A 26,432-nucleotide genomic window follows, 5' to 3' on the forward strand; every position below is an offset into this window, starting at 1 on the left:
GATGATAATATCGGACAGTTAACGCGAAATGGACATGAAAGCGCAAAGCTGAGCAGAGTTATATATAATGAAGGGGTTTCGACTGTTAAATACTTGGGCATGTGTGCTTTTTTAGATTTAATCAAGTGATTTTATATTCATTATTATTAGTTTATTACCTGATCAGGATTTTATTTCTTTCGCATACTCCACGGATTTTTACACACATTTCATAGCCTATTACTCAATAAATCGCTCAGGCATTGTAACCAAATGTTTGAAAAACCTTACTACTCTTTAAATTGAAAAAAAAAAGAATAACTACCATCTAAAATTTTACATGTAAAAAATTTTTTACCTTGCAATCAACATTTTACGCAATTTGCACGAAGTTCCAACGAATATATCATGACGATTATCGCATATTCGGCTTATTCGGAGGTTGCTACTGTACAGGTAGGCTTAAATCTGCAGAAATAAATTAGAAAAAACAGATTTTACGTTATAGAATATGAAAGTTGTAAAGATTCTTTTTTTTTTGTATAAATTTGTAGCAATAGCCGAAAAGCATATTATATGTTCATTCATTCATCCATTGTATCATTCACTCATTCGCTCATACAATACATAAATTATCGGTCAAAAGGTGTATAAGGTGAAATTGTAAATGTGTATTGCATTTTTTTCGTTGAAAATTGTACAAATAAATCATCGATCTTAGTTTAATCTGTCTATGTAAATTATCTCTTTTTAATATGAATTGTTAAATACTTTCTCACTTTAATTTCATATATTTCGATAAATTTTTGTCATTCTAAATGTTTGAATGCTTTCACTAATAATAACTTATATTTTTTAACGTTACTTCCTTTTCGAAGATATCACGAGATTTAATATAGAACTCCACACTGATTTAGTGGTAATTTAACTTATACCTTCGTTTAAATGTTTTTTGTAAGAAAAATATTACATAATTATTATCAAACTCAAAATTGTTCACAATACAGGCAACATTTATAACCACGAAAATTCAGCATCTTGTGAATTGAAGAAAGAGAGAGAGCCCGTTTTCTGGAAGAAAGGTGTACATTTACGAAGGTGGACAACACGTGATGGACGCACAGAGTCAATTCCATTTGTAATATTCGTTTTGATTTAAGGCACGTATATTTGAATGGTTACACTACATGTACCGGGAGCAGCCATGTTACTGTGACGGGCTAAAAGGTTTTGTTTGTCAAATAAATTTTAGGCAATTTTATATAGTCCTTTTCATCGGATAAAAAGCTGAGCTGGTAGTACCGGTTGCGAATGAAAAAATGATTTTCCGACCTTTCAAATCGTTTTTTTTTTTTTTTGGTTCAACTTACACGAAAAGATGGAAGAGTACAGCGCTCATCTCACATTCGGTATCGTATATCTAACAGCAGAACATCCAGACGCTACGTAAACCAGAACTTCCAGTTTGCTAATGTCAAATTTTTCTTTTCACGAGACGTAAATGTTGCCGCTGACCGCAGCTGATGTGATTGACAAAGCTTCAATAATAAACAAACAACAAAGATAATAATCGTACCGGTTACTTCCTAGCTTTACCGATCTGTGCCACAGAATTTCTGTAATATGAGTGAGAAAGGTGGAAATTGATGTTTCGCGACAAGGTGCACAAATTATTCGAGAACGATCGTTTCATGCCCGCTCATGATTTCAATATCGATATCCTTCTTGATACATACTTGCCGAAAATATAAATCTCCCGTGTGATTAGGTTACAACGAAGGGAAATGGTAACGGGTGACATACCGCGCATGCGCAAGCTTTGTCATATTCTCACACAGGCTGGCCAACACAAGCTTCAGTTGTCAAACGCGGCCTGCAGAGGTTATGTAAGCGATGCGAAAGCCTTCAGGTTCTACATTTTTTTGAAGAAAGTACGCAAATTTAAGTTTTTGGCTAAACAATGACTGGTGATTGCTACTAATCACAAAAACATGATTTCAATTCGGTAGGTACTTGATGCGGAGAAATTTGACAACTCATATCCCGTATCGAACAATTTACCCCCCCTGCTTTGCAGACTAAAATATTTCCGCGATACAACCTCGCTGACGAATAGAGTTTAGTTCTGTTGCGCGCATGCGCAGTCGGTCGATCAACCTGTTAAGTTTTACCATTTTTATTCTCGGCTTGCTGTTGATTGGTGTTCGGATTAAGGTTGCAAGTAGTGCGCTCTTGAGCTAGAAATTGCGTATTTGAACCTAAAAATATTGTTGTTCAATATGTTTTCAAAGGAAAATTCATGCCGAAGAAAAAAGATGATAGTTCCGTTTATGACGCCATTTGAGAAAATGATGGAAAATTCGTCAACTTTGAGTGCTCAAAACTGTATGAATGCGCAGAAAAAGTACATTTTTCTGGTCATAATCAAATTCCTTGACCTCAAAAACACATGCTTTTAAAAGTACACGTTCACCTGGGAGACACCAAAAATATTGAATTACTTTTGGAAGTCACACTGTTAAAAATGTTCGTAACTTTACTGCACAAAAATGTAGCGAAATTACAAATTTCGTGTTTTAAAATAAATTACCAAGCATTCTCGTTAAATTTGAAATAAATTTTGTAATTTTGCTCAATTTGGTTGGAAAAACGCAAAACCATGTTTTGAATTTAGTAAATTGGGTAGTAAATGTATTAAGTTTGTAAATTTCTTATACGGTATTTGGAAATTATTAAATATTCGGCTGAATTCACGTGATAAACGTACGAAGAAATTCGTTTATAGTCTGTTAAAATCAAAAATCTATTGTAGCAAAAGGAATTAATATGCATCTCTATTAATTTCACTCTGCGATTCCAAATTTCTGATAACTAGATTCGGAAATGTCGCACGTGGACTTTAAATTCCGTACGATGTTAAAAATTTTCGTAAATTTGCTACACATTTACTGCACAAAATTCTAGTAAGAGTAAAAATTTGGTATTTGAAAGTAAATTACTCAGCATCATCATTGAAATTGCAATCAGTTTTCTTAATTTTTGTTCCTGCTTAGGGAAAGACAAAAACATATTTTGAATTTATTAAATTTCTGTGGTAAATTTGTTATATTTGTAAATTTACTACACTTTTACTGCACGGCATTTGGAATCCACTAAACATGGTGCTGAAATTACCAGACACATGTACAAAAAAATTCGATTAGATCTGTTAAAATGAAAAATATATTATGGCAAATGGAATCGATGTACATCTTTATTCATTTTGCTGTACAATTAGTCTGATTTCGAGTTTCTTAAAACTGAATTCCTGAATATCGAACGTACTGTATTTGAAAGGTTTCTCAACCGGTTTTTGAAATTACGCAATTTTCTGCCGAATCTACTCAACTTGTGCAGGTATAAATTTTATACGAAATCCCTATCGGTATCACATGCAAGAAATGCCGCAAAAATTACCATGTAAATTTTGAAATTATTAATCAAATTTTAATTTTTTAACAATTATACCGCAACTTGACTGACACGTTCTGCAAATTGACTGAATTTGGCTAGTTATCGGGCTTGTGAATTCATTAAAAATTGTATCGTGAGTAGGAATTTTGAAGATATCTCAGTCGCAAACTATCATTGAGCGTATTATTTGTCATGCCCGTGTGAACCGTCCATTGTATTATGAATCAAATGAAGTCATGATCTTCCATAAGGGCGTTTGGCTAGTAATCCGTACATTGCGAGAAAACGGAGTTCGAACCCGGGTAGAAACAAATTATGCGGTAATTCTTCTATCCGATCTAAGATTCGTTTTTATCGAGTACAGCTACTGAGAAGTTGTTGAAATGATGTCTGTGCTCACAAAAAAAGTCAATAAAATTAAGTATCGAAACGTTTTTTATCGACTTTATTCACTTCGCAGTTTTGGTATACCCACATTTACCATAAAGTCACTAAACTCGTATAGCAAACTTGACGAATTGTAATTAAAAAATCCTGTATTCTGTAGTGTAATAATGATATCCAAGTTCATGATATTTATCGCACTGATGTTTGCTAATTTTACTAAACAGTGCTGTTTAATCACACAATTATTAGTAAAAAAATTACCTAATACGTGTACAGCGAATTCACTATCGCGAATCCGAATAATCCTTCCCACGGATTTTTAGTAAATTTACAACAGAAACTTCTAACAGTGCTTTAAGTGGTTAATAACCCATGTCCATATATTTTTTCACACGACTTGATTTTCTTGATCATTTAAATATAGTTTGCGGGTATATATCGATTACTTCGAACAAACGATCTTAAGCGTATAATCTTCTACTCGTCAGAGCAATCTTACACATAGCAAATGCTGTTGTACTTTTATGTATGAGAAATTGTAAGCCCCGAACGATTTTTTCACATTAGACAAATTTTTGAAATAAGGACGAAAACCAGATTTCAAAGGATTCAAATAATCCGGTTTCACTTCCCTCGTGATCTTGATCAATGACGTAATTGTTCAAACGGCATTCTATTTTTCAGGTAAAAAAACGCTCAGATTCCCCAAACTCGTGATATTTTGTTTTAACAGCGGTCCACTGTATGCCCAATATTGATACCCAATGTTTACGTGTTGCATAAAACATATGCTTACTTTGTTAATCAGTTGTTTGACAATTTCCTTAAAAACTAATAACGATTCAAGTGTAAAAATTAAAAATTAAACTATCCGCACACTCGACTGTGTATACTCAAGCTGCATAATTCCAAAACGCAAATCGATAAAAATACACTGTTAAACTTGCGAAATTTTCATGAATGTAAATTGCTCCGTGCAGTTCTGTTCGAATCCAATTTGGTGTGCGAATCAATGTTCCTTGTTAGTGATTCTTCCACAGCGTAATTGCACTCACCTTAAAAATATGTTTAGAATAGAGCCAGTCTGGTTTGTTCGATACTTCACTCTGTCGCCATTATAAACTATGCTTCTTTTCTACCAGAAAAATCCTAAGCTTTTCATCAACGAAACCTCAGCGAGTGCGAACCCCGGGATTCTTTTTATCTTCCTTTACATACTTTCACATTTTCCATACTAAATCCAATAATGCAAACACCCTTCTTCCCAGAGTTGTATCTTCTTCGTTGGTGCCTAAAATCCAGAGTACGTGTTTCTAAAATTCGAGGTTACTATTTTTGGTCTTGACTCAACAGTTCAGTTTCTGATTTCTTATTTAACTAATTGGTATAAATTATAATTATAAGGATTAGCCGCTACGAAATGTGTTTATTTTTTTTTTTACTGTGCGTTCGTAAAGTACAAAATTTGAGCATATTTGAGAAACGATTAGTTCACTCACATTGTCCAACATGTTTCTACATCAAATTTATTGAAAGCATTACATTAAGTCACCTGTTGGACTTTCGTAATTCACTTCCGAATGAATATGTTTTATACAAAACTTCAGAACGCTTTTTTTACATAAATTTCAAGAATTGAAACTAAATATTGATTTTTAAACGATATAGATAATTCTGTGTTAATACAGTCAAGATATTTCGGCACAAAAATTTTTAAAACACAATAAAAATGCGACTATTTTAACTCAACGTTCAGTACCTTCATTTTCATAGTCACTTCCTTTCCAAACACGTTGATCGTTATTTTTCACCTTTTCAACGCAGAATCGAGGCTTAAAGGTAGCATCTTTTCAAAGACTTTGAAACAAGTGCGTGTAAATTGTTTGCTTTTCTAACGTAAATCTATTTCTTATGGCGTAGCGAGGGAAAGGAGATCGTTTTATTTTTCAGGTTTGAATATCGTCGAGACAGTCGCTTCGGCCTACGGAAAAACCACCAAGGTGGATAACTCCGTCCGAGCGTACGAGTGTGCAGACACCGTTTGAATCCCCCAAGAAAATGTACTTCGCTTATGAATTTCTTCCTGCGGTTACTCTTCTCATACCTAATTCATAAACGCAAAATATAAACGGTATTCTTGCTGCCAGGCACCCGCAGGTTAAAACGTGACCCGCCCTCCATTGCTGCGGAGTGAAATATACGACGTTGGTTTTGCTCGCGTAAAATTTTAGCAAAACAAAGAAAATGCGCATGTGCTCGGTGGTGAAGTAACTGAAATAAACTTTCCCAGGGTCTGAAAGGACTATTAAAACACCGGACACTACGTATGTTGCTACTGCAAAGACCTTCTAGGTTTTTTAACCCATGCCCTGTAAATTGACGAACACTATATTATGATATCAAATGTTATTTATTGTTAGAGTAGCACATTCTGAGACTCCGAATAGTCGAGGAAATAAAGCACTAAAAACGGCCCAACTGTCGATTTTTTGAGCAGTAAGACGGATTTTAATGCGGTTTTTTGCATTCGCTTCGTGAGAGCGCCTACAAACTTTGTGAACTAAATTGATTAATTAATTTTTTGAAAATGCATTATGGCATTAATAATATGCATTTTGCAAGTGCACTTCCAAGAGACACTAAATAAAAAATTTGCTACTCGGGGGTTTTCGGGGTCGCTGAACACGAATATCGCCACGGCAACCGTCTCCGAGGTACCTGGTGCCCAGGGTGGACAGTATCAACGTCTTCTCCTAGAGTTTTGGCGAAAATTGTGATCGAATTTGTCGAAACTCGTTGCTTGGGGGTTTTTGGGGTCACTGAATACGAATATCGATACGGCAACCGTCTCCGAGGTTCGTGGTGCCCAGGGTGAACGTTTTAACGTCTTTTTCTGGAATTATCTTGAGTATTATCATTTTTACCTTAATTAAAGTATATTGTTCTTAATTCAATCACAAATTCGATCACAGTTTTCGTCAAAACGCTAGGAGAAGACGTTGATACTGTCCACCCTGGGCACCAGGTACCTCGGAGACGGTTGCCGTGGCGATATTCGTGTTCAGCGACCCGAAAAACCCCCGAGTAGCAAATTTTTTATTTAGTGTCTCTTGGAAGTGCACTTGCAAAATGCATATTATTAATGCCATAATGCATTTTCAAAAAATTAATTAATCAATTTAGTTCACAAAGTTTGTAGGCGCTCTTACGAAGCGAATGCAAAAAACCGCATTAAAATCCGTCTTACTGCTCAAAAAATCGACAGTCCATTGCTTTATTTCCTCGACTAGAAGCCGTGTGCCTGCTTTCCACATACCCAAAATTTAGTCGCCAGCGATCAACCGTCCCGAACGGGTATCTAGTTTTTCTTGCATCAACAACGTTGCGCATTCTCTTACTTCACATTTTGCAGTAACATGACGTTGTAATGTATTTGATTCAAGCGAACTGTTTTCATAGTTTAATTTGTACACCGGTAATTTTTATGCCATAGTCAATATCAGTATTTCTATATTTCATCAACGATATGTTTAAATAAACGAACAATTTGTTGACCTGAACTTCTTCTTCGACACGATATAGCTTCCACCTTGAGTAAAATTAATTTCGTCGCAAACACCTTTCGACGCCTAAAGAAAGTAAAGAAACTTTATTTTATCGGTGTTTCAGAAAGAGGAGGACATCTTGCCTCTTAATTTTTTCATGCCAGCTCGTCATTATGAATCTTGAAACGACATTCAGCCACCACTTTACCCGCGAATCAAGTATTTATCAATACGTCTCGGTCTCGATCCAATTTTCCCCGCGAGCTTCAAGGCTTAAAAAATATTTAGCAGTATTTCGTTTGAAACGCTTGATCGTTTTATCTTTTCTGCATTCTTCCCATTTTCGGATACGTTTAACACTAACAATGTCACGCGTTATGCGTTGCTAACGATAAGGTCATGGAATTGAGAGATACAAGTGTGATGTATGAGATGATTTTTTCATGTACTCCGTCGATTTCTGGTCCCAAAGGTTGTTTATCGCAGTCAAAAACCGAATCTCTCTGAATCACGATGCGATGGAAAACTCTGAATGTCCAAACAACTACTAATCTCCCGGTTTAAATAACAGTTTATACGCGCCCACTGTTCTCTGAATCATGCGTTGAATATAGCTTCGCGATGAAAAATCGTAAGACCTTGTAAAGAGCTGCATTGATTATAGAATCAATGTATCATTTTCTTCACAATTATAATATCAATTACACTGGAGAACGATGAAATCCCATCGTGATGAAAAATGAGAAAAACATCTGTCTTCTGATTTCTTTAATCATTTGTCTTTGAATGTTCTTTCCGCTTCCGCGTTTAGGGCTATAATAATAATACGGACTGAGAAGCGTGAAGTGAAATACTATTATAAATCGATTTCTGAAAAAAGAGCCTAAACCGGCTGACGTCACATTTCACCTACCCGTCAATCTGCTGTTGACGCTCGTAACACGTGTAATTTTATCGCGGGGGAATAAAATTTGAAAATAATAAAGTTCGAACACCGGAGAGGAAGAAATAAAAAATAAAATAAAAAATGTGCCATGTTAAGGTAATGTTGTGACCGAATGAAAAAAAACGCAACGTTGCTGTTTCGTCGCTTTCTCCTTGCTTGTGAATAGGTCAAAATGCACTAATTCAGCCCTGTAAAACATTCCTGAAACCGTTACTTTCAGATTTTAATGTAGAATATCTTTTCATGGAATCTCCGAAAACTTCTTAGTAGGCGTCAAATTCAATTTTGATCTTGCCACTTTCCAAAACAGTTCCAAATCAGTGTAAAAAACCTAGGTAAAATTTCTGTCAGAATTAACTTTGCTTCGTTCAGGTGAAATTGGTATTTTTTTAAGATGAGGGTAACAATTTCATTCAAATCTTGTTCGTGCACAAGATTTTTTTTTCGCATCGCTGTAATGAAGATACGTAGGATTTTAAAAATGTGCATCCTCATGTCAATGATATTTCGGGTCGCCACACTTTATAAGAATTTATTGAGATTTGAAATTATATATTTAATTAATTAATTAATAAACATCCCGTATATTTTGTAAGGCACGACTAGCACAGCACAATTTAATTTATTTATTGATATATTAAAACACGAGCCGTGATTATATTTAAGATTCATTCGTTCATCCATTCCATCGTTCATTCGTTCCATGCGTATATTGTTTAAAATGGTGTATATTGTGAAAATTCTAAACAAGTGCAAATAATTGTCTTTCATACACTCTTGAACATCACTCTGATTTTAGATTGTTTCTTCTTTTTAAATCGTCTCTCTCTAATTTTTATGTGATTTTTGATGCTTTTGCTGTTTGAGTTTTAAAAGTCTTTCTTTATAGTAAAATTTATCTTTACTACACCTTCGTCGATTCTTGGTATTTGATATTCAATTTTGGAGATGGGAACCTCCGCACCTCCTTCCTCCTAAAGAGACGTTGACCAAGAGCCTCTTCTTCTGGCTATATTTGAAATTAGTGACGACACGCACCAGGTGTCCCACTCCGTGCGCCAAATCTCATCCGCTCGTGTCGGGCTCATTGAGCGGTTGAATTTGAATCATTACAACTTTTACGAAATGGCCGAAAAATTTCGAAAAATTAGTGGTATCATTTTTAACCAAAGCAATCCAAAAAATCTATTGGACATTAGAATCCCAAGAGGTCAAGTTCGATGTTCCGATTGTTTGACGTCAAATACCGGTCGATCATTCAAGATCCTCTATATTTAAGTATACTCAATCCTATTGTATATTGTACATCATTTTGTATTAGCCTGACAATGTTTCGCCTGGGTTCCCGATCGCAATGTCAATAAATTGAAGAATAACGACCTCAACCGACGACTTGTCTTCTTGAATAAATATTGGAAGTAATACTTTTAAGTGGATACCATATTGAGATCAATATTTATTTCCAAGTCCACGTACGTGCCTAAACTTCTTTGCAGAAATAAACAATCAACACGAAAGATAAGGCACGTATACGGACAGTGAGCTCTTGCGCTTCCTTGCTTCAAGGATGCATCTGTTCATCTTGGGCATACCGAGGTGTACCATAGTTCAAATTGTAACCGTCGAGCTTCCGCCGGACGTGACGCGGTATTTGCTCGACCCCGAGTTGCGCAGTTTGTGGGTATCCAGGAGTTGACCAGGATTCGTTGTTGCAACTCGGTGAAAAGGCTCATTCGATCGTGACAAGAAAAGCTTATGTTGAATCAAGGAATGCGCTTGAACATATCATTTTGACAAACCAACTAAATTGAAATTATTTGATTGAAGTTATCGTATTTGGAACAAACAAGGGATACTAGGTTGAAATGAATGGACTCGAACTAAATCTATTTTGTTGATTCAAGAATTCATTTTCCTCCGTGTGGATTAGTACAACCATTTTAGAATAGGTGGCGCGTGAGTCGTTTCAACAAATGAGCCCGTTTCATATAGTTTAGTGGCAGCTCGTGTGTTTTTAAAACACTTTTCTTTCTTTGGGTGGCATTGCAACGCATGCCAGGAACAAAGTCGAGGACAACAGCTACGTATATCTAGACTTCTTTATATACGTATCTAGGCTAAAATTCAGCGTTAATAAATACACTATTGATTACATTATCATCAATCTCATACCAGAGTGGTTATATAATGAAAATATTACTTGTTTTTCAAAACTAACGTCACAATTTTGTAAATAAGGATATTTTTATCACCGCTTACTGAATCTATTTGAATTCCGCATCAACGTTCGGTTCTTCGCAACGCGACTTTTCAGATTACGTGAAAAACAACCATGCTAGTGAAAAAAGCTCTCCGGCTTTTGTACTGTGTCTTACGCGTGTGAGCATAATATTCGTTCGAGTCTTTTCTACGAGGACTACAAATTCGTACAGTGCTACGACTCTCTAAGTTTATGCACCTAACTGTCCTGTCACGTAATAATTACTGAGTGAAAAATAACCTTATTGGTGAATTATATCTTTTTCCCACTATTTGTGCATCGTAGATATAAATCGGTGCGAGTGCTGTTTGATGGCTGATCATCCTTTCTTAAATTTACAAACTTTCAAGAATTGGCTCTAATTTTTCTTCCATCGAGCGAATTTCTATGTCATTTTTATACGTACGGAAATTCCATACATCATTGAAAAAATATAGCCTGATGGACATTCTCCCTCTTGTTCCTTCCCATGTTATTTTCATGCTCATACAACCTATGGGCAAAAATGTTACATATCTGTGAGCTGAAGGAGGAGAAGAAAGTTCTTAACTTAACCGACCACTTGAAATACTAAAAATTATCATACATCGGTTCTCAGTTCGCTAATTGTATTTAAATGAAGCTTAAACGATGAATCTTCAAACCCACATTCTAAATAAAGTCCTCGACCGCCGCATTCAATCATGAAAAGGGAAAAATATGTAACAATAATCTCGTCGTTCAGGCCTTGGAATTCATTTGGCTGTAAAAAAACCCATTTTACTTGAATGAAGAAAAATTCATGGTTACAGGCACCCTTTCCACTTAATAGATAAGTTGGTATATAATGTATATTTTTTCTATCGCAGGTTCGAAATTGTTTTGGAAGGCGGCCGGATCAAAATTGAAATTGACGCCTACTAAAGGTTAGTTTCTAAATCTTCATATAATGATATTTTTGATTTCAATAAACGCAGAAATAAATGTACGTAAGCACAAAAGTTCGATACATTGATTGAAAAAATACTATTTATAGAAAATTTTCATCAGGTATAGTTGATATAAAATAATTGAACTCGATAAGTATACCTATCGAAGATCGGGTAAGTCCATGATAAAAAAGTTTTTGATCTCATAGAATATTTTTCGCGGCTGAACTTTGCAATGCAACATATCTCATATTTTACTTTCCTTACCGCAACGGCTGTTTCGAGCAGAAAAAAAAAATAGAAATGGATGGCAATAAAAATTCACCTTGAACAAGTGTTACATACATAAAAATCCAAAAATAAGTCACCAAACTAAAGAGACTGCCCCCGCATAATGTTCGTTGCTATACCTATAGATCGAAAAAAACGCGTGATACATGTTACCATTAAAGGGATGATCGGGAATGTATCCGGCGATTTACTAACACAATATATTTTCCTACGATTCCTGATGTCTATTTTACTCACGGTCTTCTAGGCGGGCAACTGGTATACCTATAGCCATACGAACTCGTCCATGCGTCATAAATTCAATGTCCGCGTCCTCCGATATCGAATGATATTTTTCATAAAAAATCGAAGTGCCATTACTGAGGCGCCACCCTTGCGGTGGACCGAGTTGCGCAATATGTTACTTCGGATGAAAAATAACGCAATTTATTTTACAAATAATATTTTGTCACACTCTTGAATAATTCCAGCGCATTATGCGTTATACACGCATCCTTATACCTGTACAGCTGCATAACGTATAGGAAATATTGATTCTTGTGTATGTATGTATCTTTGAAGGCGTGTAATATTCCAAAACTTTTTTCACGAGATGAATTGCCTCCGAAGCAGGTCGCCCACTACTGATATTTACGGAGCGGCCTCTCTCAAATAACCCATTAAAATAGTCTGAAATATAAGTGAAGTACAAAAACGTTTCGAACTTTAGTAGAAAAGGTCGATTGTGGATGGTGATAATTTTGGAAAATCTTAATCGCGACTATTTCGTTGGAACAGGAATTACGTGTTTTATTTGATCAGACCTAAATATAGTCAAGAAAAAGATTGCAGGTTTTTTACAATAAACGATTTATTAATGCAGTTGAGATGGACGCGTTTTTTCATCAATTACCAAAAAAGTTTTTCGTAATTCCAACAATGTTTAAACAGTTTTTTCAACGATACCTGTTTTACTGAATTTTTCTAGTTATTGTAACAAATGAAATTTTTCTCGGTGTGAATTTTATTGAAAACCATAAATCGTGACCAGCAAGCCTGCTTGGTATTTCTTATGATTTGGTTGCCAGGAATTATTCACCGCACACTGAACGACTGGAAGTTGGAATAGCCAAAAATGAAAGATTTTCACTTTGATATTAACCGAGTACATCCTGTAAATTTTGCATCCCCATCTACGGCCGTTCGGGAGACGATCGAGTCCCCACAAACTTTGATTTCTGATTTCCGGAGGTGATGAAACATACAGATATGACAAAATGATCTAGAATAATTTTTTTGCTGAAAACAATACGTTTCTTTCCACTACATAAGTGATGAGTAGTAAAAAATAAATTGTCGTTTGAAAAAATAGACGTCGCTCAGATATCGCGAAAAGGGTAGTCGAGCTAGTACTGCTAATTTGTGTCTATTTCGAAATCATTGAACTCTCGGCTGAAACGTCTCTTCATTAGTTTTCGAAATATGCTAACACGCAGTTTTAAACGGGACACCCGATTTTTAACATCTACACATTTCTTAGCATTCTGTAGTCTCGCGTCACTTATTTTTAGTATAATTTATACGAAGAAATTGATTTTTGCGTCAGTTCGCAATTTTTCATCAAGTACTATTTTTTCACTTCTCGTCGAGATTTTTCTCTCGACTCTGCCTTCCGTATATTCAGCAAGGAATAACACATTCATGCCGGGTGATAACGAGTGTTGCTGGATAATATGCGTTGCCCTCGACCGTAAAAATTACACTTTCGCCCGTTAGGCTCGCGAAATAAATTAATTATGTTACCTCTTTTTGCTGACGCGAGCCACGTAATTAATGGATAGCTACCATTTTGCAATTAACCAGCGCAGCTCGTTGTGATTTGAATATAGAGCAGGGAAAAATATAATTCATGTATACACATGCTGTGTAGGTTCGTGTTTATTTTCCACTAATGCAAAACCAATAATTTCCCATCGAACCGATCAAACCCATTCTTCGTATTGTTCAGTCTACGTTCGTAATAATTTCAATAGGTCTGCTATAATATATTCGGCTAGCTATTCTGTTTTTGCCACAATCTCTTCTCTTTTACAGTTTTCATTAAATACAGTTGCTGGAATCAATAACATGCACCCTCCGGCCTCCAATGACTCTACCTCTCGAAGCGCAATGAACAAATCATTTACAAACGTTTTTACACTAACGAAAATTTGTTCTCAATTAGGGGATAAATAATTCAATTGTTACTTGATTTAATTCGACTCACGGCTGTTGAATGTCTTCGACGAATTCAGTTGTATCTTCTTTTTTTTTTTCATTTGCAACAGTTTTCCAACCGCACTCATGATTTTATTCGCTGTTAGGTTTCTTGATTTACCTTTTTGGATAAAAAAAAAAAAATGTCTCAATTTTTGTGTCAAAATATCTACGCAGATGAATGTTTTTTCGCTTCCGTACCTAACACTTGCAACTTCTGAGTCATCAAAGAAATTGAGACGTCTAGATATATTATACAGACACTGAGAGAAATTTTTAGTTCCGGTTACCGCTCAGTCCTTGACTATTTTTATTTCTAACCCCAATCAAAAAATATAGTTCTAGGTAGAAAATAAATATCAGTTTTCTAACTGTTACTAGAAAATCTAGTATCCGTTACTATTCTTTCTCATTACGATCACTGTTGCTATATTTTCTTGCAATTGTTGCAAAAATTTAATGCTTGTGCAAGAATAAATTGACGTAAACCTCAGAAACTGATTTTGCGTTGCAATTACCAAAAAAGGATCGACGACAGCGCAAAATGGTTACGCCTACCTCGTTTTTCGTAATTCCAACAATATTCAAACAGTTTTTCCAACGACACCTGTTTTACTAAATTTTTCCAGTCACTGTAACGAATGAAATTTTTCTCAGTGCATCGTATGTCTATACTTGATGCCTTGATTATGCGGGCAAAGAGACTTCAAAGTCAATAAAAGGTTACCTACAGATTCATCAGTGAATCCTGAAGAGGCGAGAAAAATTGTGCGAAGCAAAGGCGAAACGAGGCGAGTCGTGAGAGCTTAATTTTCCATGGATTTTAATGTTGCCGAATTTGGTGAATATGATTCCGGAAATTTTTTTCCGCGCGTAAATTTATACAGGTATACGCCGGCACAGCTTATCACTCCATCCTTGATTCATTTTGTCGAATTTATATGACGTTGATAAAATGTTTGAGCTCGGTCGAATCGGTCAGCTGCGGCAGCTTAACGAACCGATTAATTTGCCGCTTGCAATCCTCGGTGTATAAATTCACAAACTGAATATATAATACTTACGTAATTGCCGTTTCGTTATTTTACGTTATAGTCTTTTCCGGCCCGCATTCTCAATCAGAATAACCAATCATTGCAAAGGATTAATTTTACGAAGCGCCTGATACCCGAATTCGTTAGGATCGCGAGAACGTTATTAAAACCCTGTGATTAAAATATTACAAAATTTCTCATCTCTGTACTATAGACAAGAAAATATTTACCTGCACATTCCACAAAACTCTCTTACTGCTATAGAAAAGTATAAAAAATAAGGATAATTAGCGGTGATAATTATCAAAGAATTGGAAAAGTTTGCCCTCAAATTAATCAGTCTTGGCACATATCGTCAGTTTTGAATAAATTTCGACAGATCAATCTTTTTAGAATACCACAATCTTCCTGTTTTCTCTTTTTCCTCTTAGTAATGAGGGTGCATTTACACATATAGTTCCAGCACGAAATTCTGAGAGCATGTACGTACACGTACAGCTGGTTTATTCGATTTAGTTGCACCCTTTGTCACAAGAAGTGACGTCATATCGAGAATAAAATTTTATGAAAAATCAATATTTTCGAGGTTTCACGAACGAGAAAAACAACATTCAAATGATTTTGTAATGGGGTAAATGGCTTTGATCAAAACGAGTGGCTGTCGATGACCGCGTCACATCCATACCAAGCCGTGATGTATCATGGCCGTTTTTGGAATTGTAACACGTCACACGAAGCACACTCACGAATGAAAACAGGAGATGAAAGGAACTGATATATTGGGAGTTTGTTGATCGGTTACATAATTGATATACTGTAAAATACACGAAGAGTACAATGAGATGATGTGGAAGCGTATTGTTCGTCCTAGGGAAAAAGCCGAGTTTGGTTGTCGAAAGAGAGGGAAATTTAGATGTTGGCCAAGTGACAAATGACTTCAGAGATAGTAGATGGGAAGAAGAAGTTTAGCTGGTGCCGTGTTCAACGATTAGTGTAGAGAGCAATCTGGTAACTCGTGCTAGAAGTAAAATTTCCACCGAAAAGCTAGGAAGTTTTTCCGAAAAATCGTCAATTTTCATTACGGGGAAAGGGTGACCGAAAAGTTGAAGATTATAGATAACATTTAGTTTTTAATTCATTACCTCGATCGATGTTATATCAGTGCAACAAATCTTATAATTTCTATAGACCGGGAACGAAGGGCAAATTATTTATATATATATATATATAAAAATCAGATGTTATGGCCTGGATTTCGGTTGGTTATTATTTATTTACGGAAAAACAAAATTCGCCAATATACATTAACGCTCTCACAAAGACAAAATTCCTAAACACGATTTACTTGAAATGAATGCGGAGTTTTCTTAGATATTATATGAATTGGCGATATTCACGCACGATTACGAAACTGAATTATTGTTTCTATCCAAATGAATAAAATGTCTAGAATTTTCGTACTTTCATCATGTATATATATATATATATATATTTTTTTTTTTAAATTAATACAGATGTATATTAATTCCTATGGCCGCAATAGATTTTTAATTTTAATAGGCTGTGGTCGAATTTCTTTGTAAATTCGTCACGTAGATTCAGCAATATGTACAGTAAGTTTACAAATATAATACGTTTCACCACATATAATATTTTAGTTCAATTCAAAATTCGCTTTTGCGTTTCTGCAACCAAGTTTAACAAAATCAGAAAATTTAATTGCAAATTCAATGAGAATGCTTATAGTGATTCACTTTAAATCACACCATTTTTTTTTCAGCCATACTTTTGTGTAGTAAATGTAACAAATTTACGAACATTTTTAACAGTGTCTCATCATTCCAAATTTTGACCGATATATGTTTTGAACAGCTTTGATTAAATCAACCTTGTTTAAGCTGAGCCTCTATTACATATTTGGTTTTGACCTGACATTATCGTTTTTTTTTTTTTTTTACATTTTCATACTCCGACTCGTGCTAAAACTTCATTTTGGTCCGGTAGACAATTTTACAATGAGGATTCACTTCGGCTTTTCTGACATAGATCAATTTTTAAGAATGTTTTTCTCACGATTGAGTGAATTTTTCTCGACCTTGCCTTCCGCTATTTAGTTTAGTTCACCAAGTGGTTTTCGCTGTTCTGAAAAGTTCAGTTTGTTCGAAAACGGCACCTGAGTTTTGCGATCCTTCAACTTTATTTTATCTCGCAAAGAACAATGATACCACTTGTTTGAATAATAAATAAATAAATTAATTGATCGAGCGCCTGCGTTTCAAATAAAATATCACACACAGATTTGAGATTTATTTTTTTCAAAACCACGACAAATAAAGGGCATCGTTATACGTGTAAGAGGATGTTAATTAACTTAAGTACACCGAAGCAAGATATATTGGAGGCTTTGTTTGAATGAACGGTGAATTAAATTGTCCTCCAAAACTTGGTCTCGCTGATATATCCAGAATGTACGTCGGTTAGAATTTTAGGGAGTAATTGAATGCTTCAACGATCTGTTATTCAAATTTAATCGAGGCAGGTGAACCTGACTTTGACTCTCCTGTCCGGACAGTTATCAAATCTGTAAAGAACAATTAAGGAAGTTTGGTCCTACCAGATTGTAAACTGGAATAAATTTCAATTTATTCGTTCATTCTCTCCGCTTCGTATTATTTCACCTCACTTCATCACGTCAACCTGTGCATTAGGGTCATGTAGTACTCCTACCCTTGCCGATCGAGCAAACTCGCATCCCTCTTTTGTTGCGAAATTCAGGAAAGTTAATCCTATCTCGAAAATAGTAAAAAAAAATGTGTGGTTTTTTGGCACGTGTTACTATTCCCACATTTCCCGCATTTCAGGGGCTAAAAAGTGCATAGCTGAGATATTTTCCGCAATTCCGGTAAGAATTAAGAGTAAAATGAGCCATCGTGAGACTGTTTTCATCAATATCAATGTCGCTAGAACTGGAAATTACAATAATTTCGTAAACAAGTTAAGCCGTGCGATCCCCCATTGGTTCCTGGCCAACTAGGTATGTTATTGGATACGAATATTGCAATAGATACATATTAGAACAACATACTCCGTATTGTATGCAGAGTACTTTGATGGCTGCAAATACCGGAACCGATTCGAAGAGTATCGCAAAGTGAAGCATGCTTGCAGATATTATTTCACGGCCCGAGACTGACGGGACACTGGATTTGTGTTTGGTATGATACCGTGGTATTGCACCTCTATGACAACACCGATAAAAATATTGCACGAAGATCATGAAACACTTTTTAAAAAAAATTGTTTCCTCACCTTAATATAGATGTTGCATTTGAAATAGTTCAGCAGCAACTTAGAACATCGGTAATGTTTAACATGATGTAGCAAAAACGAGCTAGCCCTTGATTGGTATGTTTCATTCGAATAGTTTGTTACACTTTTCATTGATACAAGTAAATCCGCATTTCAATCCAAGCATTTCAAAGCGTCGTTACATCTACAAGTCTTATAAATAAAATCTAATCACCAAAGAACCGCGACTGTTGCTCAAAATCATCGGCTATATTTTATCATTTAACGAATAAAATAAAGTTTATTTCAGGCTCAACCGTAATGTTAATTTTTTTTCATCATCGCTTACGAAAAGGAGGAAGGTGACTCGCGCCGCCCAAAGGTTAGAATAAGTTTTGCGTACGTGGGACAAATGCATAACCAGAATCACAACGCAGCGTTACAAAAATAAAAGTAAAAAACATGCACTTTGAAGACTAAACCCCAACCTTTCCGCGGTCAAATTCGTGAGTAGACAATATCGAAACTAATGGAGTTTTGGAAAAACGTACTTATTGGAGCATCATCCCATATATTTTTCTCGAAAGAAAACTATTGCAAACAAAAACTGTACACAACATAAAAGATGAGACTTTTTGTAGGCTACAATCTTTGTGAAAGACATTTTCTTCCAAGATCGATATTTATCAAAATAAAATAGAAAAACTTTTCAAAGATCATTTTTTACGAGTTTTGACATTGAAAATCAAATTTGTGGGTATTTTCATTATCGTATTCGTGATGAGTGAGTTGAAATACGTGGATGTACGAAATTTCAAATTAATCAGCGTTATGGGCTTTTCGGAACTTTATCCTTTACAATTAGTTTATACTGTCGGAGTTCTTAGTAAATACATGCGGAACACACATTGGATAAGTGCAAAGAAAGTGCTTTTAACTGAAATTCAGAAAACGGTGTTACTTTTGGTCTACGTGCCAACGATGAACCGACTGTTTGTAATTTTTTTCTTCAACACCACGCATTGTTTCGCCATTTGACTAATCCTCCAGCATTACTAGTTATACACTATCATGCACAACTATCTCAATTTCAAACAGATATGACTGAGCATGTAATTCTTCAAAAAGATATGATGGCGATAGATACACGGTTTCCCAACATTTTATCTTGACAATGATCAAGAAAATTCGAAAAAGCGATTCTCATATGCTTGACGAAAATTCAAGAAAGGAGTTAGATCCTGATAGGAATCAATTTATTTAAAAGTGAAATCGAAATTTTTCGAAGTATTCCGAAGCTGGATTCATCACATTACGTCGATGAATAAATAGTTCGTACGCAGATATTTTTTTTTTTTTTATCAAGTTTGTCAGAATCAAAAAAGTTTAATTGTTCTTTGAATTTTCACCCGATTTATTTAATCCTTTGTTTCACCTTTTCAAATTCCGATTCTGAGTATAACCATCATAACGAGCTGAAAGTTTGTATTTCAACAACATCTTAGGAACACAATCTCTTCGTTTTCGCATGATAGCGAAACGGTTAATCAATGCTTTATTCAATCTCATTTTCTCTTCTCTTCGAAGCTTTCGATCGAGAGGAGTTGATAATTGAAAGTGTCAGACACAATGAAGCTGTACCTGCCATGTCGTCTCGCGAATCGAATCGCGAACATAGACATAGCTTAGAATACCTACATCTCCGTAGCGTAATTACGTTTGTATAGCACGCGCGACGTGCGGACCTCACGCGCCTACGTGGACAGCTTACGCAAACACGTTTATAGTCGGCCCACTGTTGTACCGACGGAGGGACGCGCGGCTCAACGGATATTGGCTTTCAGATTCGCTCGGTTTCGCTCAATTGGTGTTTAATATTTTATCCTCGAATCCTCCAATAAGTGGCACGTATTCTCGCATGTTACACCGATCAACAAGACTGTGGAAAACCGTCAGCAAAGAACAATTATATCATACGAGTGCACGTGTTTATATTACCTATGATTTAAAGAGTTCTTGATATAAAAAAATAAATTCTTTTGAGCATGGCTGGCGTGAATTGGAGTTCGTGACCGTGTAGATATCACACCGACTTGATTTCGTTGGCCGACGATCAGGGATATAATGATGCACTTTTAGCCATCGTTTTTATTTTTAAACGACGTTTCGGCAGGCCCCGCCTACCATCATCGGGTTTCTTTGATATAAAAAATCATAAATTGGTACATGAATTACATTTGATCACTAAGTTTCACGGTGAAAACCTTGCAAAGCCAATCAATTGTTAATCTATATTCTATCTAAATACTTTTTAGTATTTTCAAATTTAATTCTGTACATAAATGCCAACGTTTAATGTTTGATCTTATTAAAACTGCTATAAAAGATTAAATTATTTAACACTTACATAACTCGACATTCCTTAACACTTGGGATGTTTGCTGCATGGAATTCAAGAAGGAAGTGGAAACCAATCATACTATACTAACCAAACAGTTCTCTTGATATTCATTTTAATAACAATCTTTGAAAGTCACACAACTGTTTACATATTTGTTAGTGTACTGGCTTAATTATTTACGTAACAGTCTATGCTCATTTATATTGAAAATTTAAATGGTGTCCGAATAGAGGTAACTTAGGTTTTTCAATGTCAGTTCTTTTGTTGACAGTACTGTTTTTAGAAATGTGTGTCATTTCCTTGATAAGCCTCACATGGCAGTTGGTTTCTTTGTCAATTATTTGTACATTTTCAAAGTTAAAGCTGTGCCCTTCAACCAATGAGTGCTGAGCCAGAGCCGATCTATCTGAATTACGCGTTTTTATATCATACTTATGATTAGCAATTCGTTTTTGAGACGCTGCGATGATTGGCCTATGTAACATTTATCACAGTCTGTAATTCGATCTTATATGCAATATTGGTTTCAATCTGGCGGTTCTTGACTTTAAAGGTGTAAATAAATTATTCAAAGTATTGGTAATTTTGTACGAAACATTGATGTTTTCTTTCAATAGTGTTTTTTTCAATTTTTTGTGACAGGCCATCAAGGAACGGAATTGATCCGAGACATTTTTGTTTACTGGCATCGATGCTGTCCACCTTGTTATCTGTGCAGCTATTATAATGTTTATGGATTGTTTATTCCTGTAAACGCCTGATCAATTTTGATGGATACCCATTTTTTATCAGAGTTTCGCGTACTATTTTTAAATTTTTCTTTCTAAATTGAGCATCAGCTAGTATTATGCTTCTGTTTTATCAATAACTAACTATAGATAAATAATCAAACACTTGAAAAGTGTCATTAAATTCACCAGAAACTACGTTCAAGCCAATCAATAAAATGCTTTTATTATTTTATTTTAAATCAATGCAAAAGTGGGTAATTTCTGAGGAGTATGAAGTTTGCAACATCAGCTGAAGCGAGCTCCCTCTCTCTCTCGTAGATTTCTAGGGTTTCGAAACTGTGTTCACTCGCCGGAGGTTCGTATACGACTGACAATGAGACTCCTCGCTCGGAAGCGCCGAGCCAGCTCGGGTTTTTCCGTGCTTGTTCGGCCCTGTTCGGTTTCGCTCTGCGGGTTCGGGATTTATTTTAACGTGCACGCGGTGATGCAACACTCATCGGAAATCGCCCGTTTTTTGCACCTGTAACATATAATGTACTATTTCAATGGCAAGTTTAACACGATGTACTATTGTCCGTGACATTGTAACATCACTGCAATACGATGTTTTCATCTCTCGCAGAAAATTGAAATACCTATTACTGCAACATTTTTGTATCGCTTTGAATTCACGCACACAATTGCAATGTTGTGGCGATATTCATGTGTTCGAAAACTCGTCAAATAATCTGTCGGCTTGCAATGAACATTTCGAATTTTTTATTGATTGAGATATTGAAGCCTGATGGCTTGAAAAAACGATTTTCATTCTACTGAAATTGAAAACTGTACATTGCAAGCAGTCAGGTGCTATCGGTCTAACATTTGATGGTAAATTTGCGAATCAGAATATCCAAGCTCAGCAATTCTAGAGAATCGGTACAAACTGCCCCATTGTAAATATATATAAATATCATATAAAAGTGCGCCATTTTAGATCAACCTGAGAAATTTAATGACGTTGATATCGAATTCGAAATCGACGATCTAAAAATATCGGAGTAGCAATTATCCTGAGAATTTTAAAAGTTCTATTGCGAGCATCCGGGCCACAGTCAAATGCCGTTTGGTTTTGTTTAATGCATCTCAGGCAAAGGAGACGCTGTATCGTCGTCGAAAATCAGTGTCCAAAAAAGAGCCTGGCGAACGACTGGCAATTTCCTGAGCACTTTATTGTGATCGAGGGATAAGAATTAAATTAAGGAATATTTGTAGGTACCCCGAAAATGGTCTCCACATACCTTTTGTTTCGCGTTCGCTGGGCTAAATTTAAGGTTAATTCTAAGGGCTTGCTTAAATTATTCGCTCGATTTATGTGCCGGCTCTTTTTCTCGCCCAAAATACCTTTCAAACCCCAGTAACGCTTTGTGCGGAAAACAACGATCCGTTCGTGCTTCGGAACCTTCTTCTGATCCGATCAGTCACGGAAATCCTCCTCGTCCCTTCCGGAAAAATATACCGAATTCATCGTCCGTTAAAAATTACCGGTCTTAATCTTGATTATTAACTACCGCGGTTTAATTACCATCTCCACTCTGGGTTCAATTAAGTTAATAAAGCATAAGCAAGCACAAGAAAAGCACCCAGCTAGAACGAAAAGCAAATTTTACGAGAAAAGCTTCAACTCGCAAATTCGGTATTTTCATTTTTCAACCAAACTTCTTGGCAGTTGAGACTGCTGTTTTCAAATGTATCGACACCCACTGAAAATATCTATATCAACACGAACATATGAAAAAATTCGCTTTTGCAAAACGAAATTTCATTGGGTTGAAATAAATCTTAATAAAATCAAATAAAATTATCTTATGTGTTAACTTTGGGCAACGTGCCTCACCTTTCCACGGTTAATAAACCATCACTGGCATCAGTCCCAATGAGTTGCCAATTATAAAAAACAACGATAATCGCAATCCGACAAAGCAATTGCAGCGATTCGCATTTTCCGTTGCTTTTTTACGTAGCTTCAACTACTTCATTAACCGACCATTTGCACCGTTGTTGCCTGTACATTTAAACGCGAATCGCTTGTAATTTAATGATCCGTATTGATTGCTTACTGAGTAATTGGAACAGTAAACAAATAAATGTATTTCTTATAGTCAGTTCGACCTCCTCGGCATGAACCCCATATTTATTCATATACCGCCTATAATCGGAAGTTCAATCTTGTAAAATATAAAAAACAATACTTTTCCCTACCTCTGTACGCTTCTCTTCTACATTGAATAGACCGTGCGATATTGTCCTGAACGTGCAATTACCATGACCAAAAATTTTTATCATCGTCCCTTTCATTTCACTTGTTTTACGCACTTTCGATCTACGACGTTAACAAATTCTTCTCACTTTGAGATATCACTTTTTATCAATAAATATAAACTTTGTTATAAAAAGGTATAAATTATATATAAAAGATATGATAATAGATTTTACTTCATGCTACACTTACAAACGCTAACTTTGTGCTACTTCTTATAAGGGATCTTATATTCCACACTTTCACTACGTCTTCCTTCTGTCAAATATTCGACAAGACTGACGAACTGAGACGCCGAACAAGAATCGGTTATTCATTCGTACCTCTCGCTCTGATGGACACATTTAAGAGCGTAGTGTAAACATAAACAACCTAGGTTCGATATATCGTCGTTGTATAGACAAAAACTAATCTATATGGTCCCATATAATCTTTATATAAATATATGTACACGTATATAAATACGTTTGGTACGTCCGTCAGTGATCGTGTAACTTTTGATCGACTTGACCGATTGAGGTTACGTTTGTACAATATATTTGTATTGTCGAGACGATGGTTCATAGCTATGCAAAGATCCGATAGGTGGCGTCATAGTCAAGTCATTCGCAGATGTTTAACAAAAATGATATTGGTACATGTTGCCCTACGCTACAATGTATTCAAAATTTCGTACTTGAATAAGAATGTTTATAATATAAAATAGATATATGGATGGTTAACTTGTTTTACATATTGTTAACACATTATCGCGCACCTGCCGGAAAGGGCAGGACAACGTCATTTAAATGGAGCCAACACTTATAAATGCCAACTTTATGCTTTTTGTAAACGTGAACTTCATGCCGTTACCAAGAGCATTTTATAGATCTCGAGAGTTACGTTTCTAGTCAAATGGAATCTATTTTTTCAAATAAGTTCAAAAAAATTTCTGACAAGTGCAGCACGGCGATTTGTACCAACACAAAGAGACTGAGCGAACTCGACTCTCTGTAATGCAAACTCCTCCGTGATTGAACAATTACTCATCATGTCCGAGGATTATGACCAGCGGAATGGTAAGAATATAAATTTTCACACCGCGTGACAGCTCCGCTACGGCTCATCTTTACAACTTCTATACGACAAATCGATATCCGACACACCCTTCTGACGTTATCAACCTCGCCGTGGTTTTCACCCTGCATGAACGATTGACCGGTATTTCTGCGGACCAATTATTTACAGGCCGAGGGGATAAGGGGCTTTAGTGTGAGAAAAAAAACACAACTTAAGCCTTAGGAAATCGCCTTTCGAGCCGAATTATTTACGTTTTGTTTGCGTGTATACTTCACGCCACTAATAAATTGAGAGTAAAGCACATCTGCCGTTAAAGTGGGTAAGTAAAGTATCCGGATGCAGCTGCGGAATTTGTTTAAGCTTCACGATTTTGAGAAATGACTCCTACTTGATTAGTCGTAGCATAAAAAATGAAAAAAAGCCGGAGAAACAGTATTTTTCGCAATACTTTTCATCACCATGAAAAAAGGAAGAGACCGTCAGTTTGTCCGACAAACTTCCGCGATAATCGTGAAAACCGTTATATGAAAAATTTGAAACTGATAATACTTGGAAGGCAAAATGAAGAAAGAAAAATTATAAAAAAGAAAACTTCAAACGATTAAAAATTCACAAAAATTCTTAATACTAAATAAATAAAGTCAGAAAAATCAGAAACAGGTAAAAGTATAGGTTGTCGGTTAACCATTGAGAATCGACTCATTTCTGGTAGAAGCGGGAGTCAGATTGAACAGGACATGGCAATTTTTCACGACCATCGTATGGGTGTAAGATCCTGCAAGTTTTAGATTTTTTCATCAAGACGTTTCCGAGGTCATGGCGGAACTTTGGCAGATAAATCTATTTTTCGTAAAATAGTTTTTCTATTTTTCTTAAAATTACTTGTTACTGTATTATTGGCTTTCTTTCATAACAATTTATAGAAATAATTTTGCTCCCGGTTCAACCACAATATTAACTATTTTCACCTGGAAATCGAGACGTAAGTAGCATATTATTCCCTCTTAACGCATTTGCGGGAAATGTGAGGACACTTTTCCGGTGTAATGTTTCGATGTTTTAGCATGATACTGATGATTTGAAATTACCCACGACGTTTCATTTTATCTACATAGAGATATAGTTGGTGTAAGATCTGCGAGGACGACTCACGGTCTGAATTTTTTAACCTGATTTCTTTAACCTAAGAAAGTAATGGCGAAGTGCTGAGCAACCGATTTACGTACGGATTTCGTCCCATCTTGGTACGTGATCCCACCGCCAAGGAATCGTGATACCTGATTATTTAGGCTTTCGCGCAGAGCTGAGTGCTGCGAATACACGGATTTGTATAAATTTGTATAAATTGTATATTGTAATACCAACGCCTCCAGTGGACTTACTCCCAAGTGCCGTAATTTTCTTTTCAACAAATATCAACTAATCCGACTGTGTGAAATATTTTGAGCCAATATGAAATTTCCATCGCTCTTAGAAACGACAACAAACAACGACGTTAAAGCAAATGTACTTTCTTAGAATTTTCTCAAAGGAATCTGACTGTCAAATGATTACCTACAAAATACCGTACTTTCTATCTGTCTAATCTGATCTAATCCATTTGTCTTGTCTCAACT

General features: G+C 35.7%; 1 protein-coding gene across 6 annotated transcripts in view; it reads left to right on the forward strand.

The window, feature by feature from the left end:
• Positions 1 to 26,432, forward strand: part of LOC124180883 (protein-tyrosine sulfotransferase) — a 270,165-nt gene that overhangs the window by 167,663 nt on the left and 76,070 nt on the right. For 4 of the 6 annotated variants that reach the window (XM_046566796.1, XM_046566793.1, XM_046566792.1 and 1 more), the window contains one exon: positions 11,419 to 11,475. The exons of the other annotated variants lie outside the window; for them this stretch is intronic. The gene's annotated coding sequence lies outside the window, so the exon portion shown is untranslated. The remainder of the gene's footprint in view (positions 1 to 11,418; positions 11,476 to 26,432) is intronic. 6 annotated transcript variants of the gene reach the window in all.

The sequence above is a fragment of the Neodiprion fabricii genome, chromosome 4 (assembly GCF_021155785.1).
Source record: "Neodiprion fabricii isolate iyNeoFabr1 chromosome 4, iyNeoFabr1.1, whole genome shotgun sequence".
NCBI classification, from domain to species: Eukaryota; Metazoa; Arthropoda; class Insecta; order Hymenoptera; family Diprionidae; genus Neodiprion; species Neodiprion fabricii.